The sequence below is a fragment of the Oncorhynchus nerka genome, linkage group LG5 (assembly GCF_034236695.1).
Source record: "Oncorhynchus nerka isolate Pitt River linkage group LG5, Oner_Uvic_2.0, whole genome shotgun sequence".
In the NCBI taxonomy this organism is placed as follows: Eukaryota; Metazoa; Chordata; class Actinopteri; order Salmoniformes; family Salmonidae; genus Oncorhynchus; species Oncorhynchus nerka.
In genome coordinates this window covers 52833312-52859138 of record NC_088400.1, presented here as the reverse complement: position 1 = coordinate 52859138, position 25827 = coordinate 52833312, and the positions used below count along the sequence as shown (strand labels likewise).

At 46.5% G+C, this 25827-nt stretch overlaps 1 pseudogene; it reads right to left on the bottom strand.

Moving 5' to 3' along the window:
- The window catches only part of LOC115129176 (partitioning defective 3 homolog B-like), a 117980-nt pseudogene that overhangs the window by 55667 nt on the left and 36486 nt on the right, over positions 1-25827 (bottom strand).

The following is a 25827-nucleotide window of genomic DNA, read 5'->3' as shown; positions in this document are numbered from 1 at the left end:
GAACCTTGTGTCCATAAATTAGACCACCTCTCTCTTCTTGTGTGAGTGAGTGAGTGAGACAGAGACACAAATCGATATTAAACATTAGGAACACCTTTCTAATATTGAGACCCCCTCCCCTTTTCCTTCAGAACAGCCCCGTCTGGGCATGAACTCTACAAGGTGTCGAAAGCATCCGAAAGGGATGCTTGACCATGTCGACTCCAATGCTCCCCACAGTTGTGTTGAGTTGACTAGACGGCCTTTGGCTGGTGGACCATTCTTGATACACACGGGAAACTGTTGAGCGTGAAAAACCCAGCATTAGGCTTGGGCGGTATGCAGATTTTCATATCACACAGTCCTCTAATTCTGGGTTTTACAGTTTTTACTGGCATAGCACACAATGGGGCACTAAAAACACAAGAAAAGCCCGCTGGGCTTCTGTTACCAGAATGCGAACAAAATGTGAAAAAACGAATAGTCAAAATCACATAGACGCTGGTAGCTAAATGCTAATGAGAGAAAACGAACAAAGTAATTGCAAATCCAGATCATAAAGTTATACAAGCATAGCTAGTAGCTACTGAAAGTCACAAGTGAAAGGTAACAAGATAAATTGTGCAAATGAACAGCTGTGATGCATTATTTTCTGAAGGAAGAGCAGCATGGGTACATGGAGCAAATGGGAGAAAAACTGATGGCAGAAAGCCACAAGATATCTGATGGCAAACATTTAAGTAGTGAATTGCATACAAACACGTGACTGGCTCAACTGTTCTGGGGAACAACGGTAAGCTTCATAATGTACACATATTTTAAAGGTATCGAAAAACCATCCCGTGTCTTTTCCCAAGTACCCCGGTATACTGCCCAAGCCTACCTAGCAGCATTGAGGTTCTCGACACATTTGAACCGGTGTGCCTGGCACCTACTACCATACCCTGTTCAAAGACACTTAAATATTTTGACTTGCCCATTCACCCTCTGAATGGCACACATACACAATCTATGTATCAAAGCTTAAAAATCCTTCTTTAACCGGTCTCCTCCGCATTCATCTAGACTGATTGAAGTGGATGAATGAGGGATCATAGCTTTCAGTATTTTTTACTTAAGTACTTTACACCACTGACACTCAGTATGTACCTGCCATGGGGAAGGTTCAAACCCATTTTCCCTCCATCATAACTTTTCGCTCCTTCATTTCCATAATCTCTCCCTCTCTCCTCACCATTTCTTTTCCCAAGACAATCAGGTTGTGGAGATCTGAATTGGTGGTCAGATTTGTTTTAAGACAACAACAAAAATGGGAAGAGGTGTAATCGCTTTCCGGCGTATTTTGTTTCTGGATAAAGACAGAGTGAATGACACAAAGCAATGCGATCAGATGACCAGTAGAAGGAGACAACTTCCTGATGGCTCAATGGGCTTTTTCATTGGTCGATGAGTCTCCATGTTTCTGGATGAAGATAGAGTGAAGGACCTGAAGTGCTGTGGATCAGATGACCAGGAGACAACGTCCTGATAGCTCAATGGGCTTCTTACATTGGTTGAAGAAGTCTTAATGAGCTTCTTTCATTGGTGGATCAGCCTCCATGAAGACAGAGGCCATAATCACGAGCATCAAAACTGTGATGCGTCATGGCTGAACAACAACTCTTCGGAGCTGGATTCTATCTAGCTGTGCAAATTCGTCCTTATATCAAATCATGTTTATTCGGACATACAGATGTCATTTCCTGTTCCCATTTGATGCTGAGATACCTGACAGTTCCACACGGTAGAGAAGACAACACAGGAAGATGGTCACCACCCTGTGTGGGAAAGCTCATTGGGAGCCACCCACAGCCACACAAAGAGTGGGAGATCTCATTTAAAACACACTACACCTACATCATAGCACTGGCTGCATTACTTTCAAACAATGGTGTAATATGGATGCTCTGGGTTACTGGGTCATTGGTGTCACGGTTTAATGTGGTCCCACTGTCACAAGGGGCCAAACGGAACCATTATTAGCATAGCACTGTCATCATTAGTCTGCCTTTGCCGGTGTGCCAGAGTCACCAGAATGTCTCCTGGGTTTACAACGGTGACACTCCCCCTGAGAGGAAATGAAAAAACTAGAACCAATATCCCCAAAATATCCAAGTATGACAAGACAAAAGACTGTCCGGTTGAGTCCCAGTGAAAATATGCTTTTTTGGAAGGTGCCTTTACTCATCATCTTTAATCACCTCTTCCAGAAGCTTCCCCATGCTCATTACATGACATTCTGAGGAAGTGGGTGAGAGAAGGGGGGAGTAAAAGAAAAGGATTGTGTCTTCTTTCTAATGAGGTTCAAAACACAGTGAGATCACAGACAGCCTGGGTGATGTAACTGCCCTGCGACCTGTGGAATTGGCTCCCTAGGGAGGGAGGGAGGGAGGGAGGGAGGGAGGGGGAAGGGAAGGAAGGAAGAAGGGTAAAAAGAGGGAGAAACAGAGACGAGGCAGAGAGAATGAGGGAGGGAAATAGAGAGAGTAAGAGAAGAAACATACTGTGGCCTATTAACCAGTATGTGTGCTAGCTACACGATATAACAGCTTTTACCTATGTGTGCTAGACTCATTTCCTCCATTATCATCTCTGTGGTTGGCAGCTCAGGAAATGAAGCTGCTTTTATTTTTTTACAGTGTGACAACAAGCAGAGAGCAGGGAGTGGTGAATAAACAGGCTTCCTTCAGAGCTGGTGGACGGAGCCAGTGGGACACTGGTTACCGGTGAGCACTATCGAGTAGCTAAACAGGCATTCAGTCGGCAAGAGTGATGTGTCAGGTGACAGTTTACAGTCTGTCTGTCGGTCTGTCAGGGGAGTTCATTGATGGCGTCTGTCTTTTATGATGGAAATGAATGAGGCTAATAGCTGAGATGGTGCGTCTGGTGTTACATAGACGCGCACACTGCGGGCACCCGCACACTTCCAGTTCCACGCACACAAAACCTCTGACATTTTTCCAGATGGGTAGGACTGACCTCTTAGGCCAGCTGAAGCACCACACACACACACACACACACACACATTCCACAGCACGAGGAGTTGATCGCCCATAATGCCAGCTAAATATGCATCTGCCTTTGAGTACCAAAATAACAAGCTGGGAGAGAAAGAGCGAGAACGATAACGAGAAAGCGCACATGGAGAATGAACGAGAGAAAAAACGAGAATGAGAGAGGGAGGGATAAGCTAAAGCTCCCATGAAAGTAGGGTACGGTTGGAGCTTAGGAATATATAGAGAGAACAGTGAGGCTTCCAGAGGCGGAGAGAGAGATAGAGAGAGAACACTTAATCTCACAGCCTATAAATGTTATCACGGTAATTAGATTGCTGTGTGTATTTTCTACCGGTACCTCGGTGGAGTTGGAAGTTTTGGAAGCCAGAGAGACAAGTAGGGATAAGTTCAATTAACAACTACAGTTGAAGTCGGAAGTTTACATACACCTTAGCCAAATACATTTAAACTCAGTTTTTCACAATTCCTGACATTTAATCCTAGTAAAAATTCCTTGTCTTAGGTCAGTTAGGATCACCACTTTATTTCAAGAATGTGAAATGTCAGAATAATAGTAGAGAGAATGATTTATTTCAGCTTTTATTTCTTTCATCACATTCCCAGTGGGTCAGACGTTTACATACACTCAATCAGTATTTGGTACCATTGCCTTTAAATTGTTTAACTTGGGTCAAACGTTTTGGGTAGCCTTCCACAAGCTTCCCACAATAAGTAGGGTGAATTTTGGCCCATTCCTCCTGACAGAGCTGGTCTAACTGAGTCAGGTTGGTAGGACTCCTTGCTTGCACACGCTTTTCAGTTCTGCCCACTAATTCTCTATAGGATTGAGGTCAGGGCTTTGTGATGGCCACTCCAATACCTTGACTGTTGTCCTTAAGCCATTTTGCCACAACTTTGGAAGTATGCTTGGGGTCATTGTCCATTTGGAAGAACCATCTATTTTGTGAAGTGCACCAGTCCCTCCTGAATCAAAGCACCCCCACATTTACATTTAAGTCATTTAGCAGACGCTCTTATCCAGAGCGACTTACAAATTGGTGCTTTCACCTTATGACATCCAGTGGAACAGCCACTTTACAATAGTGCATCTAGGTCTTTTAAGGGGGGAGAAGGATTACTTTATCCTATCCTAGGTATTCCTTAAAGAGGTGGGGTTTCAGGTGTCTCCGGAAGGTGGTGATTGACTCCGCTGTCCTGGCGTCGTGAGGGAGTTTGTTCCACCATTGGGGGGCCAGAGCAGCGAACAGTTTTGACTGGGCTGAGCGGGAACTGTACTTCCTCAGTGGTAGGGAGGCGAGCAGGCCAGAGGTGGATGAACGCAGTGCCCTTGTTTGGGTGTAGGGCCTGATCAGAGCCTGGAGGTAGTGAGGTGCCGTTCCCCTCACAGCTCCGTAGGCAAGCACCATGGTCTTGTAGCGGATGCGAGCTTCAACTGGAAGCCAGTGGAGAGAGCGGAGGAGCGGGGTGACGTGAGAGAACTTGGGAAGGTTGAACACCAGACGGGCTGCGGCGTTCTGGATGAGTTGTAGGGTTTAATGGCACAGGCAGGGAGCCCAGCCAACAGCGAGTTGCAGTAATCCAGACGGGAGATGACAAGTGCCTGGATTAGGACCTGCGCCGCTTCCTGTGTGAGGCAGGGTCGTACTCTGCGGATGTTGTAGAGCATGAACCTACAGGAACGGGCCACCGCCTTGATGTTATTTGAGAACGACAGGGTGTTGTCCAGGATCACGCCAAGGTTCTTAGCGCTCTGGGACGAGGACACAATGGAGTTGTCAACCGTGATGGCGAGATCATGGAACGGGCAGTCCTTCCCGGGAGGAAGAGCAGCTCCGTCTTGCCGAGGTTCAGCTTGAGGTGATGATCCGTCATCCACACTGATATGTCTGCCAGACATGCAGAGATGCGATTCGCCACCTGGTCGTCAGAAGGGGGAAAGGAGAAAATTAATTGTGTGTCGTCTGCATAGCAATGATAGGAGAGACCATGTGAGGTTATGACAGAGCCAAGTGACTTGGTGTATAGCGAGAATAGGAGAGGGCCTAGAACAGAGCCCTGGGGGACACCAGTGGTGAGAGCACGTGGTGAGGAGACGGATTCTCGCCACGCCACCTGGTAGGAGCGACCTGTCAGGTAGGACGCAATCCAAGCGTGGGCCGCGCCGGAGATGCCCAACTCGGAGAGGGTGGAGAGGAGGATCTGATGGTTCACAGTATCGAAGGCAGCCGATAGGTCTAGAAGGATGAGAGCAGAGGAGAGAGAGTTAGCTTTAGCAGTGCGGAGCGCCTCCGTGATACAGAGAAGAGCAGTCTCAGTTGAATGACTAGTCTTGAAACCTGACTGATTTGGATCAAGAAGGTCATTCTGAGAGAGATAGCGGGAGAGCTGGCCAAGGACGGCACGTTCAAGAGTTTTGGAGAGAAAAGAAAGAAGGGATACTGGTCTGTAGTTGTTGACATCGGAGGGATCGAGTGTAGGTTTTTTCAGAAGGGGTGCAACTCTCGCTCTCTTGAAGACGGGAGGGACGTAGCCAGCGGTCAGGGATGAGTTGATGAGCGAGGTGAGGTAAGGGAGAAGGTCACCGGAGATGGTCTGGAGAAGAGAGGAGGGGATAGGGTCAAGCGGGCAGGTTGTTGGGCGGCCGGCCGTCACAAGACGCGAGATGTCATCTGGAGAGAGAGGGGAGAAAGAGGTCAGAGCACAGGGTAGGGCAGTGTGAGCAGAACCAGCGGTGTCGTTTGACTTAGCAAACGAGGATCGGATGTCGTCGACCTTCTTTTCAAAATGGTTGACGAAGTCATCTGCAGAGAGGGAGGAGGGGGGGAGGGGGAGGAGGATTCAAGAGGGAGGAGAAGGTGGCAAAGAGCTTCCTAGGGTTAGAGGCAGATGCTTGGAATTTAGAGTGGTAGAAAGTGGCTTTAGCAGCAGAGAGAGAAGAGGAAAATGTAGAGAGGAGGGAGTGAAAGGATGTCAGGTCCGCAGGGAGGCGGAGTTTTCCTCCATTTCCGCCGGCTGCCCGGAGCCCTGTTCTGTGAGCTCGCAATGAGTCGTCGAGCCACAGAGCGGGAGGGGAGGACCGAGCCGGCCTGGAGGATAGGGGACATAGAGAGTCAAAGGATGCAGAAAGGGAGGAGAGGAGGGTTGAGGAGGCAGAATCAGGAGATAGGTTGGAGAAGGTTTGAGCAGAGGGAAGAGATGATAGGATGGAAGAGGAGAGAGTAGCGGGGGAGAGAGAGCGAAGGTTGGGACGGCGCGATACCATCCGAGTAGGGGCAGTGTGGGAAGTGTTGGATGAGAGCGAGAGGGAAAAGGATACAAGGTAGTGGTCGGAGACTTGGAGGGGAGTTGCAATGAGGTTAGTGGAGGAACAGCATCTAGTAAAGATGAGGTCGAGCGTATTGCCTGCCTTGTGAGTAGGGGGGAAGGTGAGAGGGTGAGGTCAAAAGAGGAGAGGAGTGGAAAGAAGGAGGCAGAGAGGAATGAGTCAAAGGTAGACGTGGGGAGGTTAAAGTCGCCCAGAACTGTGAGAGGTGAGCCGTCCTCAGGAAAGGAGCTTATCAAGGCATCAAGCTCATTGATGAACTCTCCGAGGGAACCTGGAGGGCGATAAATGATAAGGATGTTAAGCTTGAAAGGGCTGGTAACTGTGACAGCATGGAATTCAAAGGAGGCGATAGACAGATGGGTAAGGGGAGAAAGAGAGAATGACCACTTGGGAGAGATGAGGATCCCGGTGCCACCACCCCGCTGACCAGAAGCTCTCGGGGTGTGCGAGAGCACGTGGGCGGACGAAGAGAGAGCAGTAGGAGTAGCGGTGTTGTCTGTGGTGATCCATGTTTCCGTCAGAGCCAAGAAGTCGAGGACTGGAGGGAGGCATAGGCTGAGATGAACTCTGCCTTGTTGGCCGCAGATCGGCAGTTCCAGAGGCTACCGGAGACCTGGAACTCCACGTGGGTCGTGCGCGCTGGGACCACCAGATTAGGGTGGCTGCGGCCATGCGGTGTGGAGCGTTTGTATGGTCTGTGCAGAGAGGAGAGAACAGGGATAGACAGACACATAGTTGACAGGCTAGAGAAGAGGCTACGCTAATGCAGAGGAGATTGGAATGACAAGTGGACTACACGTCTCGAATGTTCAGAAAGTTAAGCTTACGTAGCAAGAATCTAATTGACTAAAATGATTAAAATGATAGAGTACTGCTGGGGTAGGCTAGCTGCGTTGTTGACACTACCCTAATCAAGTCGTACCCCACAACATGATGCTGCCACCCACGTGCTTCACGTTTGGGATGGTGTTCTTCGGCTTGCAAGCCTCCCCCTTTTACCTCCAAACATAACGATGGTCATTATGGCCAAACAGTTATATTTTTCTTTCATCAGACCAGAGGACATTTCTCCAAAAAGTACGATCTTTGTCCCCATGTGCAGTTGCAAACCATAGTCTGGCTTATTTATGGCGGTTTGGAGCAGTGGCTTCTTCCTTGCCGAGAGGGCTTTCAGGTCATGTACACGTTTCCTCCAGCATCTTCACAAGGTCCTTTGCTGTTGTTCTGGGATTGATTTGCACTTTTCGCACCAAAGTACGTTCATCTTTAGGAGACAGAACGGGTCTCCTTCTTGAGCGGTATGACGGCTGCGTGGTCCAATGGTGTTTATACTTGCGGACTATTGTTTGTACAGATGAACGTGGTACCTTCAGGCGTTTGGAAATTGATCCCAAGGATGAACCAGACTCACAGAGGTCTACAATTGTTTTGTTTGTTTAGGCCTTGAAATACATCCACAGGTACACCTCCAATTGACTCAAATTATGTCAATTAGCCTATCAGAAGTTTCTAAATCCATGACATAATTTTCTGGAATTTTCCAAGCTGTTTAAAGGCACAGTCAATTTAGTGCATGTAAACTTCTGACGCACCGGAATTGTGATACAGTGAATTTTAAGTGAAATAATCTGTCTGTACACAATTGTTGGAAAAATGACTTGTGTCATGCATAAAGTAGATGTCCTAACTGACTTGCCAAAACTATAGTTTGTTAACAAGAAATTTGTGGAGTGGTTGAAAAAAACGGGTTTTAATGACTCCGACCTAAGTGTATGTAAACCTCCAACTTCAACTGTAGATAAAGAGGTGTGATGTAACAAGGGCTCTTTGGTGTCTTCTGGTACAGAACACTGGAATGCTGCAGTGTTCTGTGCAGTAGTGTACATCACGCATGGGCCAGTTAAGAAGCTAGAAGTTTACAAGTATGTTGAGAAAGAATGAAACGGTCCATCTAAAAAAAATCAGGGGGTCATGACTCTCATTTGTGTCCTTTCATTCAAAAACACAGACACGCACACAGAACTCTGCCACCCTCCACACTCTTCCCCACTATATCCCTCTCTACCTTCCTCTTCCCTTGATTGACAGCATGATAAGCTAATCCCAGTTCCTTCCTGGCAGCAGAAAGCTACGCCCCTCTTCAATAATTAAAACAGAGTCTCTCGTCATTCCCACGGGGCATAATTAAATCTATTTCTCTTATTTCTCTCCATATGCATACTGCAGCAGGCGGCGGCAATTTGGGCTAAATCACCTCCCCATTAACGCTTCGTATTACGAGTTATACGACCAAATGGATCAAAACCACCCTCCCAGATGAATCTATTGCCGTTAGAACCGCCACTGCCGTCGAGCCAACTCGGATCATCGTCGAGCCAACTCGGATCATCGCAATAAAGACGGTGTTGAAGCGAGCTTCGAGTGAGGCCCAAAATGTATGGTGTTACTGATTTAACGGTTCCTCGATGGATGCAGTACGCATGCACCCGCACACATCCAGTTGCATTTGACGTCCCAGTTGCCTGGAAATCCAGCAGCACGCACAGACCAAATCAAGATATACAGTCTTAAGAAATTAACGCAACACAAAATATGATTACCGATATCGAGAGGCAGAATGGGGAATGGAAGAAGAACCGAGGAGAAAGTAGGGTTGTAAGCAGAGAGAGCTGAGAGAGAGAGAGACCGAGAGAGTAAAAGTGGGTAAGCGACAAGACGGAGAGAAAAATATGTTTTCAGGGTGTGAGGTCGGACTGGTGTGATAGATATAATGTTATCAGGAGTGTCTTCATTAACGAGGGACGAGTGTGTATGTGTGAAGTGAAAGCGTGTATGGCGTGTCTGTGTGAGAAAAGTGAAAGGTGCGTGTGAGTGTGCATCTTTAAACAGTGTCTGGCCAGTCCCGGGTGTAACGCTGCGTCAATCAGACTGCTTAGCCGAGAGAGGAATGAGAGGAGAGAGGGAGGGGGGCACTCCCTCTCTGACAGCCACAGAGTGAGAGATGAATCTGTCACCCAAGGGCGGCACGTGAAATATGGGCTTTATTTTAATTGTTTGCGTTTCTGACTTCTGGCATATTTTAACGATTCATGCACAAAGCGCTAGCTCCAGGCAATTTGTCTTGTCTCCAATTCCCCCCCATTTCTGTCAAAAACAAATTAATATTTAACAAGTCAGTTACACATCTTATTTTCACACTCATTTGGGAGGGAGAGAGTGATCTTTGGCGTGTGTGTGTGTGTGTGCGCGCGCAAGTGAGTGATTATTTGTGTTTGTGTGTGCGAGTGAGTGAGCATGTGTGTGCGCATGCGTTTGTGTGTGTGTATGTGCTCATCTGTGTGTGTGTGTGTGTGTGTGCTGATCTGTGTATGTGTGTATGTGCTCATCTGTGTGTGTGTGTGTGTGTGTGTGTGTGTTGTGTTTCTCCAAGCACTGTTTGAGCCAGTCACTATTCCAGCCGCAAGTCCAGGACAGCACACAGAAACCGTGATGAAGAGATACCGTAGGGTGAGAGAGTGACTGATCAAAGGTCCCAGTAGAACTACTCCATCCAGGTTACTAAAGGTGTTGAGGATTCAGACACACCAGAACAATGACAAAGACCCTAACAAGTAGTGAGCAGTTGTAATGAAAGACAGAGGGGGGGAAAGAGAGAATGTACGTGACAGAGAAAAGGAAAAGAGAGCGCGCGAGAGAGAGAGGAAAAAAGGCAGCCGCACCATTGGCCAGCCAATAATTGCACTGCACTTTGATTTCAAAACAGTCCAAGGAAGAAAACGAGAGAATAAAAAAGAAGTGTGACCCTCCATATCTCCAACTCCCCCCTACAGACTGCATTCCTACCCCATGAAAAGGGCACAGTTAGAGGTTAACGTGCTGTGACCACTCCTGCCCTTCTCCTTAGACCTCATAAGAGCCACTTAATCTTTTCCTGTGAGGGAGGGTACGTCACACACACACACACACACACACACACACACACACACACACACAGATACCCATCGATCACATTGAGCTTGACGACGGGACGGCGGCAATGGGAAGAGGTGTAATCGCTTTCCGGCGTATTTTGTTTCTGGATAAAGACAGAGTGAATGACACAAAGCAATGCGATCAGATGACCAGTAGAAGGAGACAACTTCCTGATGGCTCAATGGGCTTTTTCATTGGTCGATGAGTCTCCATGTTTCTGGATGAAGATAGAGTGAAGGACTTGAAGTGCTGTGGATCAGATGACCAGGAGACAACGTCCTGATAGCTCAATGGGCTTCTTACATTGGTTGAAGAAGTCTTAATGAGCTTCTTTCATTGGTGGATCAGCCTCCATGAAGACAGAGGCCATAATCACGAGCATCAAAACTGTGATGCGTCATGGCTGAATTGTGACTGATCTACAAATCATTTTGAGTAGTTATTTATGATGCAAGGAGATTCGTAGATCAGTCAGTCTCGACTGCAACGTCAAACTCAGCCAGTTACGTGAAGGACTTGAAGTGCTGGAGATCAGATGACCAGGAGACAACTCGCCGATGGCTCAATGAGCTGCTTTCATTGAACGATGATGAGCATCCGTCGTCTGAGGTTGACTGGTGTTTTCGTCTAGCCATATACATATGTCTGGAATATCCAGACGTCCATATATAAGTCTTTACTGAAGACTCATCTCTTCAGTGTGTCATATGATTGAGTGTAGTCTGGCCCAGGAGTGTGAAGGTGAACGGAAAGGCTCTGGAGCAACGAACCGCCCTTGCTGTCTCTGCCTGGTCGGTTCCCCTCTTTCCACTGGGATTCTCTGCCTCTAACCCTATTACAGGGGCTGAGTCACTGGCTTACTGGTGCTCTTTCATGCCGTCCCTAGGAGGGGTACGTCACTTGAGTGGGTTGAGTCACTGATCTGATCTTTCTGTCTGGGTTGGCGCCCCCCCTTGGGTTGTGCCGTGGCGGAGATCTTTGTGGGCTATACTCGGCCTTGTCTCAGGGTGGTAAGGGTCAGTTTGTTATATCTGGAGTACTTCTCCTGTCTTATCTGGTGTTCTGTGTGAATTTAAGTATGCTCTCTCTAATGCCTCTTTTTTTCTCTCTCTCGGAGGACCTGAGCCCTAGGACCATGCCTTAGGTCTACCTGGCATGAGGACTCCTTGCTGTCCCCAGTCCTCCTGGCCGTGCTGCTGCTCCAGTTTCAACTGTTCTGCCTGCGGCTATGGAATCCTGACCTGTTCATCGGACGTGCTACCTGTCCCAGACATGCTGTTTTCAACTCTCTAGAGACAGCAGGAGTGGTAGAGATACTGTTACTGATCGGCTATGAAAAGCCAACTGACATTTACTCCTGAGGTGCTAACTTGCTGCACCATCGACAACTACTGTGATTATTATTATTTGACCATGCTGGTCATTTATGAACCTTTATTCATTTGAACATCTTGGCCATGTTCTGTTATAATCTCCACCCGGCACAGCCAGAAGAGGACTGGCCACCCCTCATAGCCTGGTTCCTTTCTAGGTTTCTTCCGAGGTTTTGGCCTTTCTAGGGAGTTTTTCCTAGCCACCGTGCTTCTACACCTGCATTGCTTGCTGTTTGGGGTTTTAGGCTGTGTTTCTGTACAGCACTTTTGAGATATCAGCTGATGTAAGAAGGGCTACATGGATACATTTGATTTGATATACGTATCCTGAAGCAATTTACCTTACGAGGTTGTCATCGTACATGCCAATATATTGCACTGAATGCGGGATTAGCAATTACAAGGACTTGAACCCGCCTGCCCTTTGTTTGTCAGGCCAAAGCCCAAGCCATTACACCAAGAGGTCCAAACCTCTTGACATAGATCAATGGTGTTATACTAAGGGAGCTATGCTATTCAGGAAAGAAGAAGCCTGCCCGTCATGTTGACGGTTTAGTAGCCGATATATATGCATGGGGATTTTCCCTTTCTTTGGCCGTTTTTTCTTCTTCCAAAATCCCTCTAATGCTTGATTGACAGGTCACCGCAGCAACAAGTAAATTACCAAATCATTTCAGGAAGCAGTCCAACATAGAGCAAAAAAATATATATAATTTGTTTTTCTCGGGCTGCGTACAACGATAGCGTGACCCGCTGTTGATGTCCATAGGAAAGATATAAATGAGAATTGCGTCATGCCAGAAATATAGGATATAGGATGCACCGTGCCTCAGAACGACAAACATTTTCAGGGAGGAGGCAATTTGGTGGTGGTTGCTGATGGACATTGGACAGGTTTTTAAATCAACATTCCAGAAAACTGAAAAAAAATTATAATTACGAAATGAAAACTACTGCCCTGACTACTCAAATATTCTAGTTGTTAAGTAAGTCATTTACCCACAGGATGAGTGGTGAGACAAACTTGGGAGTGAACACAACCTGCAAAACAGACACAAAAAAACACAAGACAAACATTCTCCCAAGACACTCTGACATGTTTTCGAGGTGAAAACCTAAGGTCAACAAATCCCCTCCTGTGAGGACAAAGAGCCACTAGCCTTCAAAGCGTCAAAACGGTAAACCATGACGTGACAAACCATGACAAACTTAGCTAACAACATTACGGTTAAGAAAAACATCCCAGCTTCAGCTCGTCACAGCTTAATGTCACCGACACGTAAACACATCTAAACACGTCTTACAGCTCCAGCATCACTCTAGTCCACTTACAAGAACTACGCCTAAGTCTCAATTCACCCAAAAGTGTGCACTTGCACACTCCCCGTCATGGATTTAAATGTATTGGATTGGTGTAAGCATTGGCTAAATCCATGATGGAAAAAGTGCAAGTGTACACTTCGGGAGAAGGGTGGCAAATCGGGATGCAGGCCATCTATGGGGGATTTACAGTAGGTCTGAGGAGGGTGTGGTCCGTCTATGGCGCCCATCCTTTAGGATAACATAACCACATACTGGGCTTTCTGATGGAAATGAGAGAATGTAGGTCCGGAACTGGCCCTGCTAATTGGCTTGGTTCCCTGTCGGATTTCATCCGTCCCCGGGAAGAGAGAAAGAGAGGGAAGAGGATCGAAGCGAGCGGAAGGGGATTTGTAAACAGCGGATCAGCATGCTGGCTTTCATGTCCCCAATTTGGCAGTAGTAGCGGGAACGGCCGTGTCCTGTCTGTCTGTCACACCGAGGGCCTCAGTGACAGCCATTCTGAGCTGGAGTGACGGGCAGAAGAGGTGGGGAGGGTGACGGAGAGAGAGGAAGCAGTGTGGGATAGAAAGACCGGGCGCACAAATGTACAAGGATACGCACACATACAGGTCACAGGAAAGTGCCTGTTATTGGAGCTGTGATCAGGCAGAAGAGTAAATACAACCTACAAACAGCCACACAGACTAATGCATACAGACACACAGGCCGTGTCCGGAATTTGTCTTTACTACTACGTACTAAAACAAAATATTGTGTACTTATTATACTACATACTATTTAGAACATACGGTTTAGTAAAAAAAAAAATGCAGTAAGCAGCAAATAACATACTTGGCTCACCCATACTGAGAATGCATTCACTGATGCGTAATTGTAAGGTTGGCGCCATTCATTCCTTTTGGCACAATGAGTCTCCTTATGGGCAATTCCTTGGTAACATGGTAAAATGTAAGCCAAAATAAAACCGATGATTGCAAAGTTTAACCGTACAACTATGCACGAGAACGACTTTTAGCAATTTTCACTAGAAGTATTACAAAAACACATTTACTTGAAGATCAGTGCAAAGTTTGGTAACAGAATGACGGCACAAACAGCACAAACTGTCCTTCTGTTACCAAACTTAGCATCGGCACTGTTCTTCAGGTCATTTTTATTTTATAGGGGAGAAATTGTTATAAGTAGAGTTGTAAAGGTTTAACTTTGCAATGATCGGTTTTTGTTTGACATACATTTTAAAGTGAAAAATCTTTGTTACTGTGGAATTGCCCTTATCTGATTATCAGCTCATTATCAGCTGCTGTCAAACAGACGTGGGTCTGAAAAGACAATATCTTTCCTTAATAGCATGCAGCGAATTTGTACAAGATGAAAAGCGAAAATGATGAAGATGAAAGAAAGATGAAAAAGATGAAAATGAGTATGACATCTTGGCATTTAAAGCGCACAAAATGCTCTAAATGTCACATACTATAAAACTACCTATTTTCACATACCCAATCAGCCAACTATTAAGAATACAATTATGGGTTGGGTATTCGGGCACGGTCAGTCGGCCAGTCAGGAAGAGGACCTCAAAACAGGCAGGCTCGTGTTGACGGGACCATTGAGACATCTCATCGTGCAGTAAATGTAGACATCTTGCACACATACCCATGAGGATATAACGTCAATTTTAGGCTTCGCCAGCACTTTGAAAAAGCTGCCACACCAGTCTCTGTACTGAACATACTGTACATATCTTTCATAAGAGCCTATGAGAGAGTGTACTGTATATGTGTGCACACGGTGGGGAGTCTCACGTGGCGGACGAGTAACGTGGCTGATCTTCAAAAGGCCTGTCAATGCCGAAACTCCCTCAGGCGGTTCGCTCGGCAAGGACACTTCAATCTCTACTGTTGTAGGTACCGAAGGGACAACCAGTCATCTCGCATCAAAGACCGTCTTTATGGTTGGGGGGGTAGGAATATGAGGTATGTAGGAGTGTGTGGATGGCGAGGGGAGTGCAGTTGAGATAAAAATGAAATTTTATTTGTCGCATGCGCCAAATACAACAGGTGTAGTAGACCTAACAGTGAAATGTTTACTTACAAGCCCTTAACCAACAATGCAGTTTTAAGAAAATACCCCCCCCCCCCCCCCCCAAAAAAAAAGTAGTAAGAGATAAGAACAACGGTCACGACTTCTACCGAAGTTGATGCCTCTCCTTGTTCGGGTGGTGCTCGGCGGTCTTCTAGCCATCATTGATCCATTTTTCATTTTCCATTGGTTTTGTCTTGTCTTCCTACACACCTATACACATGCCTTTGACAACAACAAATAATTAAGGAGCAGAAGTAAATAACAATAGCGGGCCTATATACAGGGGGCACCGGTTAGTCGAGGTAATATGTACATGTAGGTAGAGTTATTAAAGTGACTATGCATAGATAATAACAGAGAGTAGCAGCAGCGTAGAACGGGGGGCAATGCAAATAGTCTGGGTAGCCATTTTGATTAGCTGTTCAGGAGTCTTATGGCTTGGGGGTAGAAGCTGAACAGTTGGAAAAGGGGAGTGCTAAAAGAGGCAAGAATGGAACTAGAATTCAGAGATACATATTATGAAACGTAAAGAGGGGAAACATTGGTCCCGTGTGGCTCAGTTGGAAGATCACGAAGCTTGCAACGCTAGGGTTGTGGGTCTGATTCCCACAGGGGACCAGTACAAAAACGTAATGTATGCACTCACTACTGTAAGGTGCTCTGGATAAGAGCATCTGTAAAATTGTGAATGGTTCCCTACCTTAAAGAGGCCGAATCCTTTCTTCTTGGCCTTCTCCTGGTCCTCAGAATTCACAGTTTTCTTCACTTTTTCTTTGCTTTTCTTCTCTTTCTTCTTCTTCCCTTTGGTCTTCTTCTTCTTCCCTGCCCCTGATTCGATCTGGTCCTGGCGGGATGAGCCACTGACGGGCATGTCTCGGCCGGAGCTCTGCTCTGACAGGTCACCTGAGAGGGAGGTATCAAAGGTCAAAATGTCAACGAGGGCTGACTCCGTTTAGTCTGGTTGATTGTTCTGTCAATAGGCTGATGGTCGCCCGAGATTTCTTTAGTCGAGCAGTCACAATTTCTTTCTTTCATGGTGCACAAGACACCACCTGTCTGTTTCGCGCCCGTCTCAGTGGACTAAATCCATTGCTGAGGCCACGGGGATGGCACAGTCCATCACTCTAAGACACGTGACAGTGAAATTGTATGTGGTTATATTATGTCAAAATAATGGCACAACACTAATATTATTTTGTAACAAATGCGTTTTCTCCTGCGTTGGATACGGTCACTGTCTTCAGTTCTGAAACATGATCTTCAGTTCGCCGTAGAATCGATGCCTTTCCCTATGTCGCTATGTGCATAATAGCAAAGATAACCAGCATATTGAGATGTAGAACAATGCAGCAGAGGCAACAGCAGCAGAGATGAGGAAACAGCCCTGGCCTTAGACTAATTGTCTCAGAAAATGTAGGAGGGTGGCAAAACCCAACTTAATTAGGTCTATAATCAATAGTCTAACTTAGATGTGCCTGGCTTTATAAATCATCCCTATATATCTACAGAAGTAAGACAGATCTCGCTTTTGTTGCCTGTCTAAGTGTTTGTTTAATAGCCTACTGATTCCGTGGTCACCAAGCCTCATGCAACGGGCAAAATGTTGGATAAAGCAATTTCACAGATTCGGCTGTTTTTAAATCTTTGCTATGCTTTAATAAATGCCTTACACTTTTTTTCCCCCCGTTACAAAAGACTGCTATTACTTATCATTTATTTAGTGTTGTTACACTGTTCCAAACAGGCAGAAAAAGAATGTTGTAATCCAACAGCACCTGTTTGTCACACATAATATGCCAGCAGCTCTCGCTCCCACACCCTCGTTTTCTTGATCTCCTACTTAGTCATTACAATTATTATCATCATCATTATTATAATAATAAGCAATGTCGTTATCATTAGGAGGCTTTGTATAGTAACCCCCATTGAGCTGTATGTAGGCTTAAGAGCACATCATGTTTCGTCTTAATACCATAACTTATTTAGGCCTATATTTCAATATATAGTATCAATCAATCATTCATTCATTTGTTCATGCCATCACACAGCATACACAGCATAAGTTCATGCTTTGAAATGGAATCAAGAATTTTTGTTCAAAATGTAATAAAGGGAGCTTTGAATAATTAGCCTAAACAATAAATAAAAGAGCAATTCACGAACGCGTGCAATTGTTTTCAGCTTGCTGTAATTAGAACCGGCTCTCTGCTGCGCTTACATATTTACTGTTGTATACGCTGTTCTAAAAGGTCAGGAACAAAATGGAATATTGTAATCTAACAGCAACCGTTTGGTACACATAATACTCGCGCCCCGCTTGCTCCTCTGCCCTCCTTTACCTTGATCGCCAGTAGCATTCACAACTAAGTTAAATGTCTTCCACAGATCCGACTTTCCCCTCTACCTCCTGAGCAAACGTTCACCCGTTTCGAGTTTCTTTTTCACGTCCGCCACATCCATCTCGCTGTCACGTGTTACGGTGTTCCGAGATTGTTCAAACCAATTTATTGATGTGATTATGAAAGGCTATAAGTCAGGCCTTGGCCACATACTGTACATGCGGCACTTGCATGTAAAGAGTAAAGAGAGCTCAGGGGTCAGGGAATATTTTCCCTAAACAAATTAGGGATTTCCGTAACGGAACTTTTCAGTCAGAAACAAGTATTAAACTAAATGGCTGAACATGACGTTGCAGCTAACACCGTGCGTTAAACACATGCTGTGCTGTGGTGCCTTCACGCTGCAGGAGGGAGCAGAGCGAGACAACGTGCGCCAGTCACACGATGTCATTGTTTTAACAGTGTGGCCATCGAGCTCTTTCTTGAGTCATTTGTGTGTCTTAACTATTTCATCAAACAGTGTGCTTAAAGCATCAGACAAGCTCAGTGCACATGTAGTTGATTTTATTCAAACACATTGGGCGTGTCTATATGTGGAAAAATACGTTTAAACATTTCGACCAAACAATGTGAACAGGACGACTCACAGTCGACCAAGATTTATTTTTTAGCCAGGGACAGCCTTAAGGTCAACACAGATGCCGTACACCCAATAAACTAGGCGGACAAACACAAACTCATATACCTCCCCCATCCCTCCTGCAGTGACTCAACACTTTGCAGCCGGGTTCACCGACATGTCTTTTTGGGAAAGTGGGAGAGGGGGGGTGCTGACTCCAATCTTGTATTCAGAATCACTGGTTCCCCCCTCTAAGCCTGAGGCAACCACTCCCTGAGGCCAGAGGGGAAGTCAGAGGCAATTCTAGTGCTTTACAGTTCAGTTTGGATGCTCAGATGGTCACACACACACACACACATCACACACACAGACAGATCTTTGGCTTCACATGAAAGATGTTACATCAAAAATGTGCAGCTGTGGGATTAAATAAATTCCCTGGCCAGAAACGCTGACTACATATTCATTGAGCCGCTAAACAGTGTGTCCTTTTGCGACCCCCCCATTTGCTGAACGTCAGCGAGTTACGCAATGGCTAAATTACTCATTATTAATATCCGTGATAAATCAAAGTTTATACAACTCATGTGTGGATATTTCTGAATAACCGGTCCAAAGGCAATCATACACTGAGTGCACAAAACATTAGGAACACCTTAATATTGAGATGCAAATCCTTCTGTCCTCAGAACAGCCTTAATTCGTCAGGGCATGGACTCTACAAGGTGTCAGAAGCATTCCACGGGGATGCTGGCCCATGTTCACTCCAATGCTTCCCACTGTTGTATCAAGTTGGCTGGATGTCCTTTGGCTGGTGGACCATTCTTGATACACACGGGAAACTGTTGAGCATGAAAAACCCAGCAGCGTTGCAGTTCTTGACACACTCAAACCAGAGTAAAACTCAGAAATCACCTACAATCGCCTACAGTACAGTGCAGCTTCTTACCCATTGATTTCAATGCACAGAAAGAATTCTACCTACTGTTAAGTGGAAGTTCGTATTCGCCCCAGGTGACTTCAAATAAGTATGTGGACAAGGAATAAAAATACAGTGGGATAACTAAGATTACTATGATGTCTCTATACCACAACATTGGGGCCCACCCTACGTTCCTTAGTCTCCACGTTTGTCCCCTCGGCACGCACTGACCAATTTCAAATCAAAATTGGCACAAATGCTTATTGGTATTGTAATGAGATTTGGCCTTGTTTGGGGAAGAGGATAATTGGAATGATACCCAGTGTGCATTGCAAGTGTCAATTTTGGACAAAGTGTCAATTTTCAACAAATTACAAAATACTCAAAATTAAAATACGTATTTGTCCTCCCTGCCCCTTCGACCCCTGGTTTAGAAGATAGGGCTGTGGGAACACTGGGCTGTGGGAACTGAGGGAACATAGGACCCAGGGTACATACGTCCAAGGGAACATAGTCATGTTCAGTGTTGCATTAAAGTTTATGGTGATTTCCCTTACCGCCCTCCGGCTCCGAGGGCCCGTCGTAGGACTTGTTGATGGCGGCACGGAAGCTCTGGCGCACAATGTGAGGCCTGGGACGGTGGAAGGGCACCTGGCTCAGCTGCCGGGCCTCCGACATGGCCGACTGGAGGCTTTCCAAGGAGCAGGACTTCCATATGCCCAAGGTGGGACCCAGGTCTCTCCCCCTGGATGAGGCCGCTGACAAGGGGAGAGACAGGGAGGGAGGGGAAGGAGACCCCAGTCAGCATGGATAGAAGGATGGAGGAGGAGGACTGGAAGTGGAAAGAGAGAGAGAGAGAGAAAGAGAGATGAGCGGTTGGGAAGAAATGGATGTACAATTTAAAATGGGGAGTTAGAGTAAAAAGGATAGATAGGGACAGGTGTAAGAGATGGGAGGCGAGAGAGGGGGAAAGGATGCATTCATGTAGAAGCAAAGGAATAGGATGAAGGGGAATGGAGGAGAGCCAAAGGACTGCCGTGAGTAGACACGCACGGGCCACAGTTAGGAGGAAGTGAGACAGAAGAAAAGAGGACATGGGAGGAGGACCACGAAGACGATTGGACAGGCGAAAAAGAGGAAGATCGCAGTTAATGAAGAGGGAGAAAAAGAGAGAGACGAGGTGGAGGTAATGGAGGAGGAGTGCGAGGAGGATAAAGGAGAAGAAACAAAAGCGGGAGGACACAGAGGAGAAGGGAGCGGACAAAGAAAGAAGAGAAAGAAGAAAAGGGCCAGGCAGGAAAAGGTCTACTGCACATGTCATACACATGGCCAACCCTCTTCAAGGGGAGCTCCTGGGTGTACAGGTGTTTGCGTCAACCCTGCTGGAACACACAACAAAAGGTCCCCGTGAGCAGCTAGAGCAGTAGGTGTTCTAAATTAGGGTTGGAGCAAAAGCACGCAGGAGGGTATAGCTCTCCAGGAGAAAGGTCTGTCCAATGGCTAGTGCTGTAGGTTAGTCACAGAGGTCCATCGCCAGACCAGGGCATGCATGAGTAGGCCGCAGAGACAGACAAGCAAAGGGGATGTGGCGAGAAACACACAGCCAGTCCCAAATCGTTCCCTTATCTTTCATTTGGCCCTAAAGCTATTTTGCTAAAAAGGTATGGAAAATAGTTGAAAACCGACTGAAAAAGTGACTATTTCTAAGTGTCTGTTTCTAACTCCCACCAGGGATTTGCCAGACTTTTACGCTTCAAAACGCTCTCGGAGATGGTAAACGCTCAAAATGTTCTCGTTTTAGACTCTCTTTTGTCGACTCAGTCTTCAAAGCATGAGAATATTCCTCATTGAAATTGATCTTTGGAGAGTGGGCGATAGAGTCGAGGGGAAAGGAGGGAAAGTGAGCCAGAGCTGCTGCGGCAGTGGCTTTTAAGTCCTAAATTGACTTTGAGGAAGAAGTTGGATTTGTGTGAAATAAGGGTTTATAAATAGAGAGCGGGTACGTTTAGGAATAAAACACTCAATTTGAGAAGCAGGATTTGTGTCACAAATGTAATTGTGGCTGTCCGGCTAGCAGCTTGATAGAATTAAGCCGCTTGCTGCTGGGTTCTGCAGTGAACGCTGTGCTCAGAGTGTGTGTGTGTGTGTGTGTGTGTGTGCAGTACACGCTTGTGTGCATTTGCAAGCATAACACCACCTGTGTGTGTGTGTGTGTGCATTGCATTGCGTGCGCAAATGCACGCATACATGTTTGTGTGTGTGTTTGTGCGCGCCTGTGGGCACGTGTGTGTGTGTGTGTGTGTGTGTCTGCTCTTCGTCCATATCCAGTGTAGGTATGTCACACGGGTGACTGTAGATGTAACTGAATAATGAGCGCTACAGGAGGGCGATCATCCGCCTGCAGAATTTCAAGGGTGAAACAAGCATTTGACTCCTATCACTGCCTGCTGTGGACCAGATGCTCAATGTGGGTTCACTCACTCATCATGTCAGGTCAACAAGCATCGGTGATAGGTGCAATCCTCTGACAGGAGTTCCGTAGGGGGATTCACACAAACCAATACTGCCCATCTGAATACAACTTTGAGCAATATGAGTAATGTTACGCAACTACCTCCAGCAACACACACCTGCGTATTTCAAATCAAAACACATTAGGACCACAAGTACGATGCAGAGAAGCATAGACGCACACGCCAGAATGCCTCTTGACTCGAATACTGCAGTCACATTGGATGCCACTGGGTTTCAGTCTTACAGCAGAAACACACGCAGCGCTAGGATACTACCGCAGTGTACATAGGGCCGAGGTAAAGCAGAGGGCCGAGGTAACGCGCATAGGGCCGAGGGAACGCGCATAGGGCCGAGGGAACGCGCATAGGGCCGAGGGAACGCGCATAGGGCCGAGGGAACGCGCATAGGGCCGAGGGAACGCGCATAGGGCCGAGGGAACGCGCATAGGGCCGAGGGAACGCGCATAGGGCGGACCTCAATGGTACGGTATGGTGTGGTATAGAGAGAATATAAGATATACTTTATTAGTCCACGCAAGATGAAAATTCTGCTTTTATTCAACCCCCGATATACATATAGTACACAAACACACATTAGATTGGAGAGGCTGGAGCAGAGGGCAGCCACAGTGCATCGCCCAATGAGCAATTTAGGGGGTTAATTTACTTGCTCAAGGGAACATCGACAGTAGGTGGCACTTGAGATATTGATGCATTTGTAAGCATTTCACTCTTTGACTAGAGTGAGCATTTCTGCAGCTCAGCTGAGCAAGGGCGCCACCGGTGATGGAAATGCCACTTTTTAAGCAGCCTCTCCCTGCAGTGGATGATTTAAAAAGGTCAGTTGTCATGGAGACACCTCTGTCCGTGTCGGGGTGTGTGTGTGTGTGTGTGTGTGTGTGTGTGTGTGAGCCTCCCTCTTCTTCTCATCATCACGGAGGATAAACCGATAATGTCTATCTTTCCAACTCGGAGAACCCTGGATTCAATCTCTCGGCTAGCCTATAAAACCACGTTCACTGTGATGGGAACTAGTGAAACAACCTATATTTGAACCCTTTCCAATAAATGGAAAACGTATATAACGGTTTCAATGTGGGTGGGTGGAAACCTTCAAACCTATTTTAATACCAAAACCTTTGGGTGTTGACATTTGAGCTCCACCAGATGAAAACCGAATAATTTAGTGTTCATAGGGCAAGGTAAAGTATAGGAGAGGCAGACACAACAAAACAAACAGGTTTTAGAGTGGTACAGTAAGCAATGCACATGAAAGTGGCCACTACCCTGTCTTGTGTGAAATAATTCACTTAACCCAAAAGTTCAAATCAAAGTACAGTCCAATTAACGTCCCGACCAATCACAGTTTAGTTCCAATTAACGTTGCAACCAATCATAGTTGATCTACTCTCCCTGAGTGCACTCTGATAAATCACTAACGTTGCGTCCCCAGACGGGACACAGATGCAGGCAGTGGGCAGTAATCCTGTTTAGATGTATAGATGGAGCCTCAGGCTGCATATTTGCTCCGTTGGACGTATGGCTCTAATAATGGTCGGGGACTTAAAAGGCCATTTCATCATTACAGACTCACCTTTAGTGGATTAGTCGCATGGAGGGATGGGGGGGGCAGCGACTAGAGATGGGACATGTGCCACTTGTTAAAGCTAGGTTTAATGAAATACACTACTATGCTGCGGTAGAACACAAAGCATGTAGTGTGGGCAGAGCACACACACACACACACACACAGACAGATGGCCCTTCCCGCTACAGAGTGATCCATCAATTCAAATCAGCCAAACATGGTGACTTTCAACTTGAATCAACAACAGTGAGATGGGGGAGAAGGGGGCTGGGTAGAGAGAGCGATACGAACTACAACAAAGCAGGGTTCCATGTTGGCAGGGGAAAATGGAAGGCTACATGTTTTCAAAGTCTAATTGCAGAAGGGGACAAGACAGAATAATGGACACTGCCAGTTGCACAGCAGGCCAGAAGCTAGCCAGTGTTTGCCGCATCTAACAGGGCTTCAGCGTAGGTGGATATCCCCCATCTCCAACAGAAACAAACCCAGGCATCAGCAGAGCAAAACATGCACACACACACACACCACAACATTTGTTAGAAGACCTGTGTGCGCGCAGGGCTACTAAGTGGAGTGTGTGTGTGTGTGTGCGCGCACGCGTGTTGGAAGCGTTCCCAGACCTGTGTGTGAGTAGAGCTGCCAGAGGGAGATGTTAAGAGCCTGGGGACAGACAAAGAGGAGGATGGAGAGATGGTGACAGAGACCACACCGGAGAAATGGAGTGAGAGAGTCCCCCTCCAAACATCCATCTATCCCCCTCTCCTACACGAGCATGTTCTCCTCCGGCTGTTGATACACACTAGTCTATTCAGAGGACCTGAGGATTACTGCCCTCTTTTACATACATGCAAAGAAACACACACGCACATGTGTAATCCACAAGTTTCTTGTTTCTATGCGTTAGTGTTTCTTTGCGCACGCACACACACGCACAGATAGAGAGAGAGAACCTCTTTAAAGACTGGCTTATACAGGCTGTAGCTATGAGAAGGTAGAGAGCGAAGGAGATATAGGGGCACTAGGAGAGAAGGGAAAGGGAGGATTATTTGGAAGGGGAAGCTCAAAGGATGGAGCATGTTACCTATAATCACATAACACTAGGAAAGCACAGAGGAACAGAGAGGAAGGAGGATAATTGGGATATGGAGAATAAGAGAAGATGAAATGGGGATAGGAGACAGACTAAGCGTGAGAGAGACAAGACTGACCGCTCCGGAGAGAGAGAGAGAGAAGAGAAAGAAGACTAAGAAGAGTAACAAGAAAGACGCTTAAAACAAACATAAAATGGTGAGGAAGATAGAAAGGGAGTGAGAGCACAGAGAGAGCGAGGAATAGAGAAGGAATGGAGAGAGGGAGAGCAAGAGAGGAAGAAGTCAAAAGCAAATGAGAGAGCGAGAGCGATAGACAAAGCATGACAGAAATAGGAGAGAGAGAAAGAAATAGTAGGAAAAGAGAGCGAGCGAGTTGGGAGAGAGAGACAGGAAAAAAGAAGGAGAGCGAGAGAGAGAAAGAGTAACTCTGCATCATACTACATCTCCCCCCCAGCCCGAACAGAGGTTTTAGCCAGATTAAAGCCAGAGGCGGAGCCCCTCTTAAAGACCATCCTACTAATGAAATATGTCAAGGCCTATAAAGAAGCATGGGGCCATTTAAAGAATCATGCACGGGGCCAAGTCCAAAACAGCCCTGTCAGCAAACTGGCCTCAGTGCAGCCTGTCAATACACATTAGCTTCCACATCAGTTAGAGGCTGATGTAGAAAATGAATCTCTTTATCTATCATAGCCCATAAGGGTTATTATGACTACCGATCAGAAAATGGGCTTTGAGGGAAATCATGTGTGGGGGGGCTGAGCCTGGTACTTTACTGTGGGGGTGGGGACTTGTAGAGTTGTTGTTATGCGGCAACAGGTTTTTGCTGCGGGAGATTTAAGGTGTGTGTGGGCGCGTGTCTGCAGGGGGCGTGCGTTCAAGCCTATCACTCAATCCCTGCACCCTCTTTCTCACTTAAGTGAAAGGAGACAAATTAAGAACATCCCGGTCTAATGCAATCTAGGGCTGTCGGAGCAAAGAGGCAGCTTAACAAATCACTTCCTGCTGCTTCCAGCTGAGTAAGGAGAACACATAAAACAGGTGCAGTGACACAAAGCATCTCCCCGCTGAAGTGTGTTCGCTCCAGGGTGAAGTTTCCCCAAATGTACAGATCTAGGATCAGCTTCCCCTTCCCTCAATCCTTACATTAACCATTAGTGGGGAAATGCAAAACTGACCCATGACCAGTGTTTAGGGACAACTTCACCCTACTACGGAAGGGTCCTGAACAGGTCATAACTTGTTTTGCGGTAAGTATGACAGCACACTGAAAATTAGGATTATTTTTCATACCTTTTTCAATGTTCAGTCGCTTTCTTTGTTTGAGAAGGTGTGTGTTTGTGTGTCTGAAGAGTGTGCGTGTGGTGTGTGAGAAGAGTGTGTGTGTGTGTGTGTGTGTATGTGTTGGGGATATGGATAGGGGGAAGAGCGTGTTTCTTTACCTGGTCTGCTCTGCCAGGGATCTCATGTTGCTCTCATCAGCCACTGAAACACAGAAAACACACACAGTGAATATTGGAACACCATAAACTGTTGCCTTTGCTTTCTCTGAGCAGAGATGGAGAAAAAGAGAGAGGGAGCAAGACACGGAGAGAAGAGTGAGAGGGAAAGAGCGATAGGGTGGGGAGGGCAAGAACTGGGTACT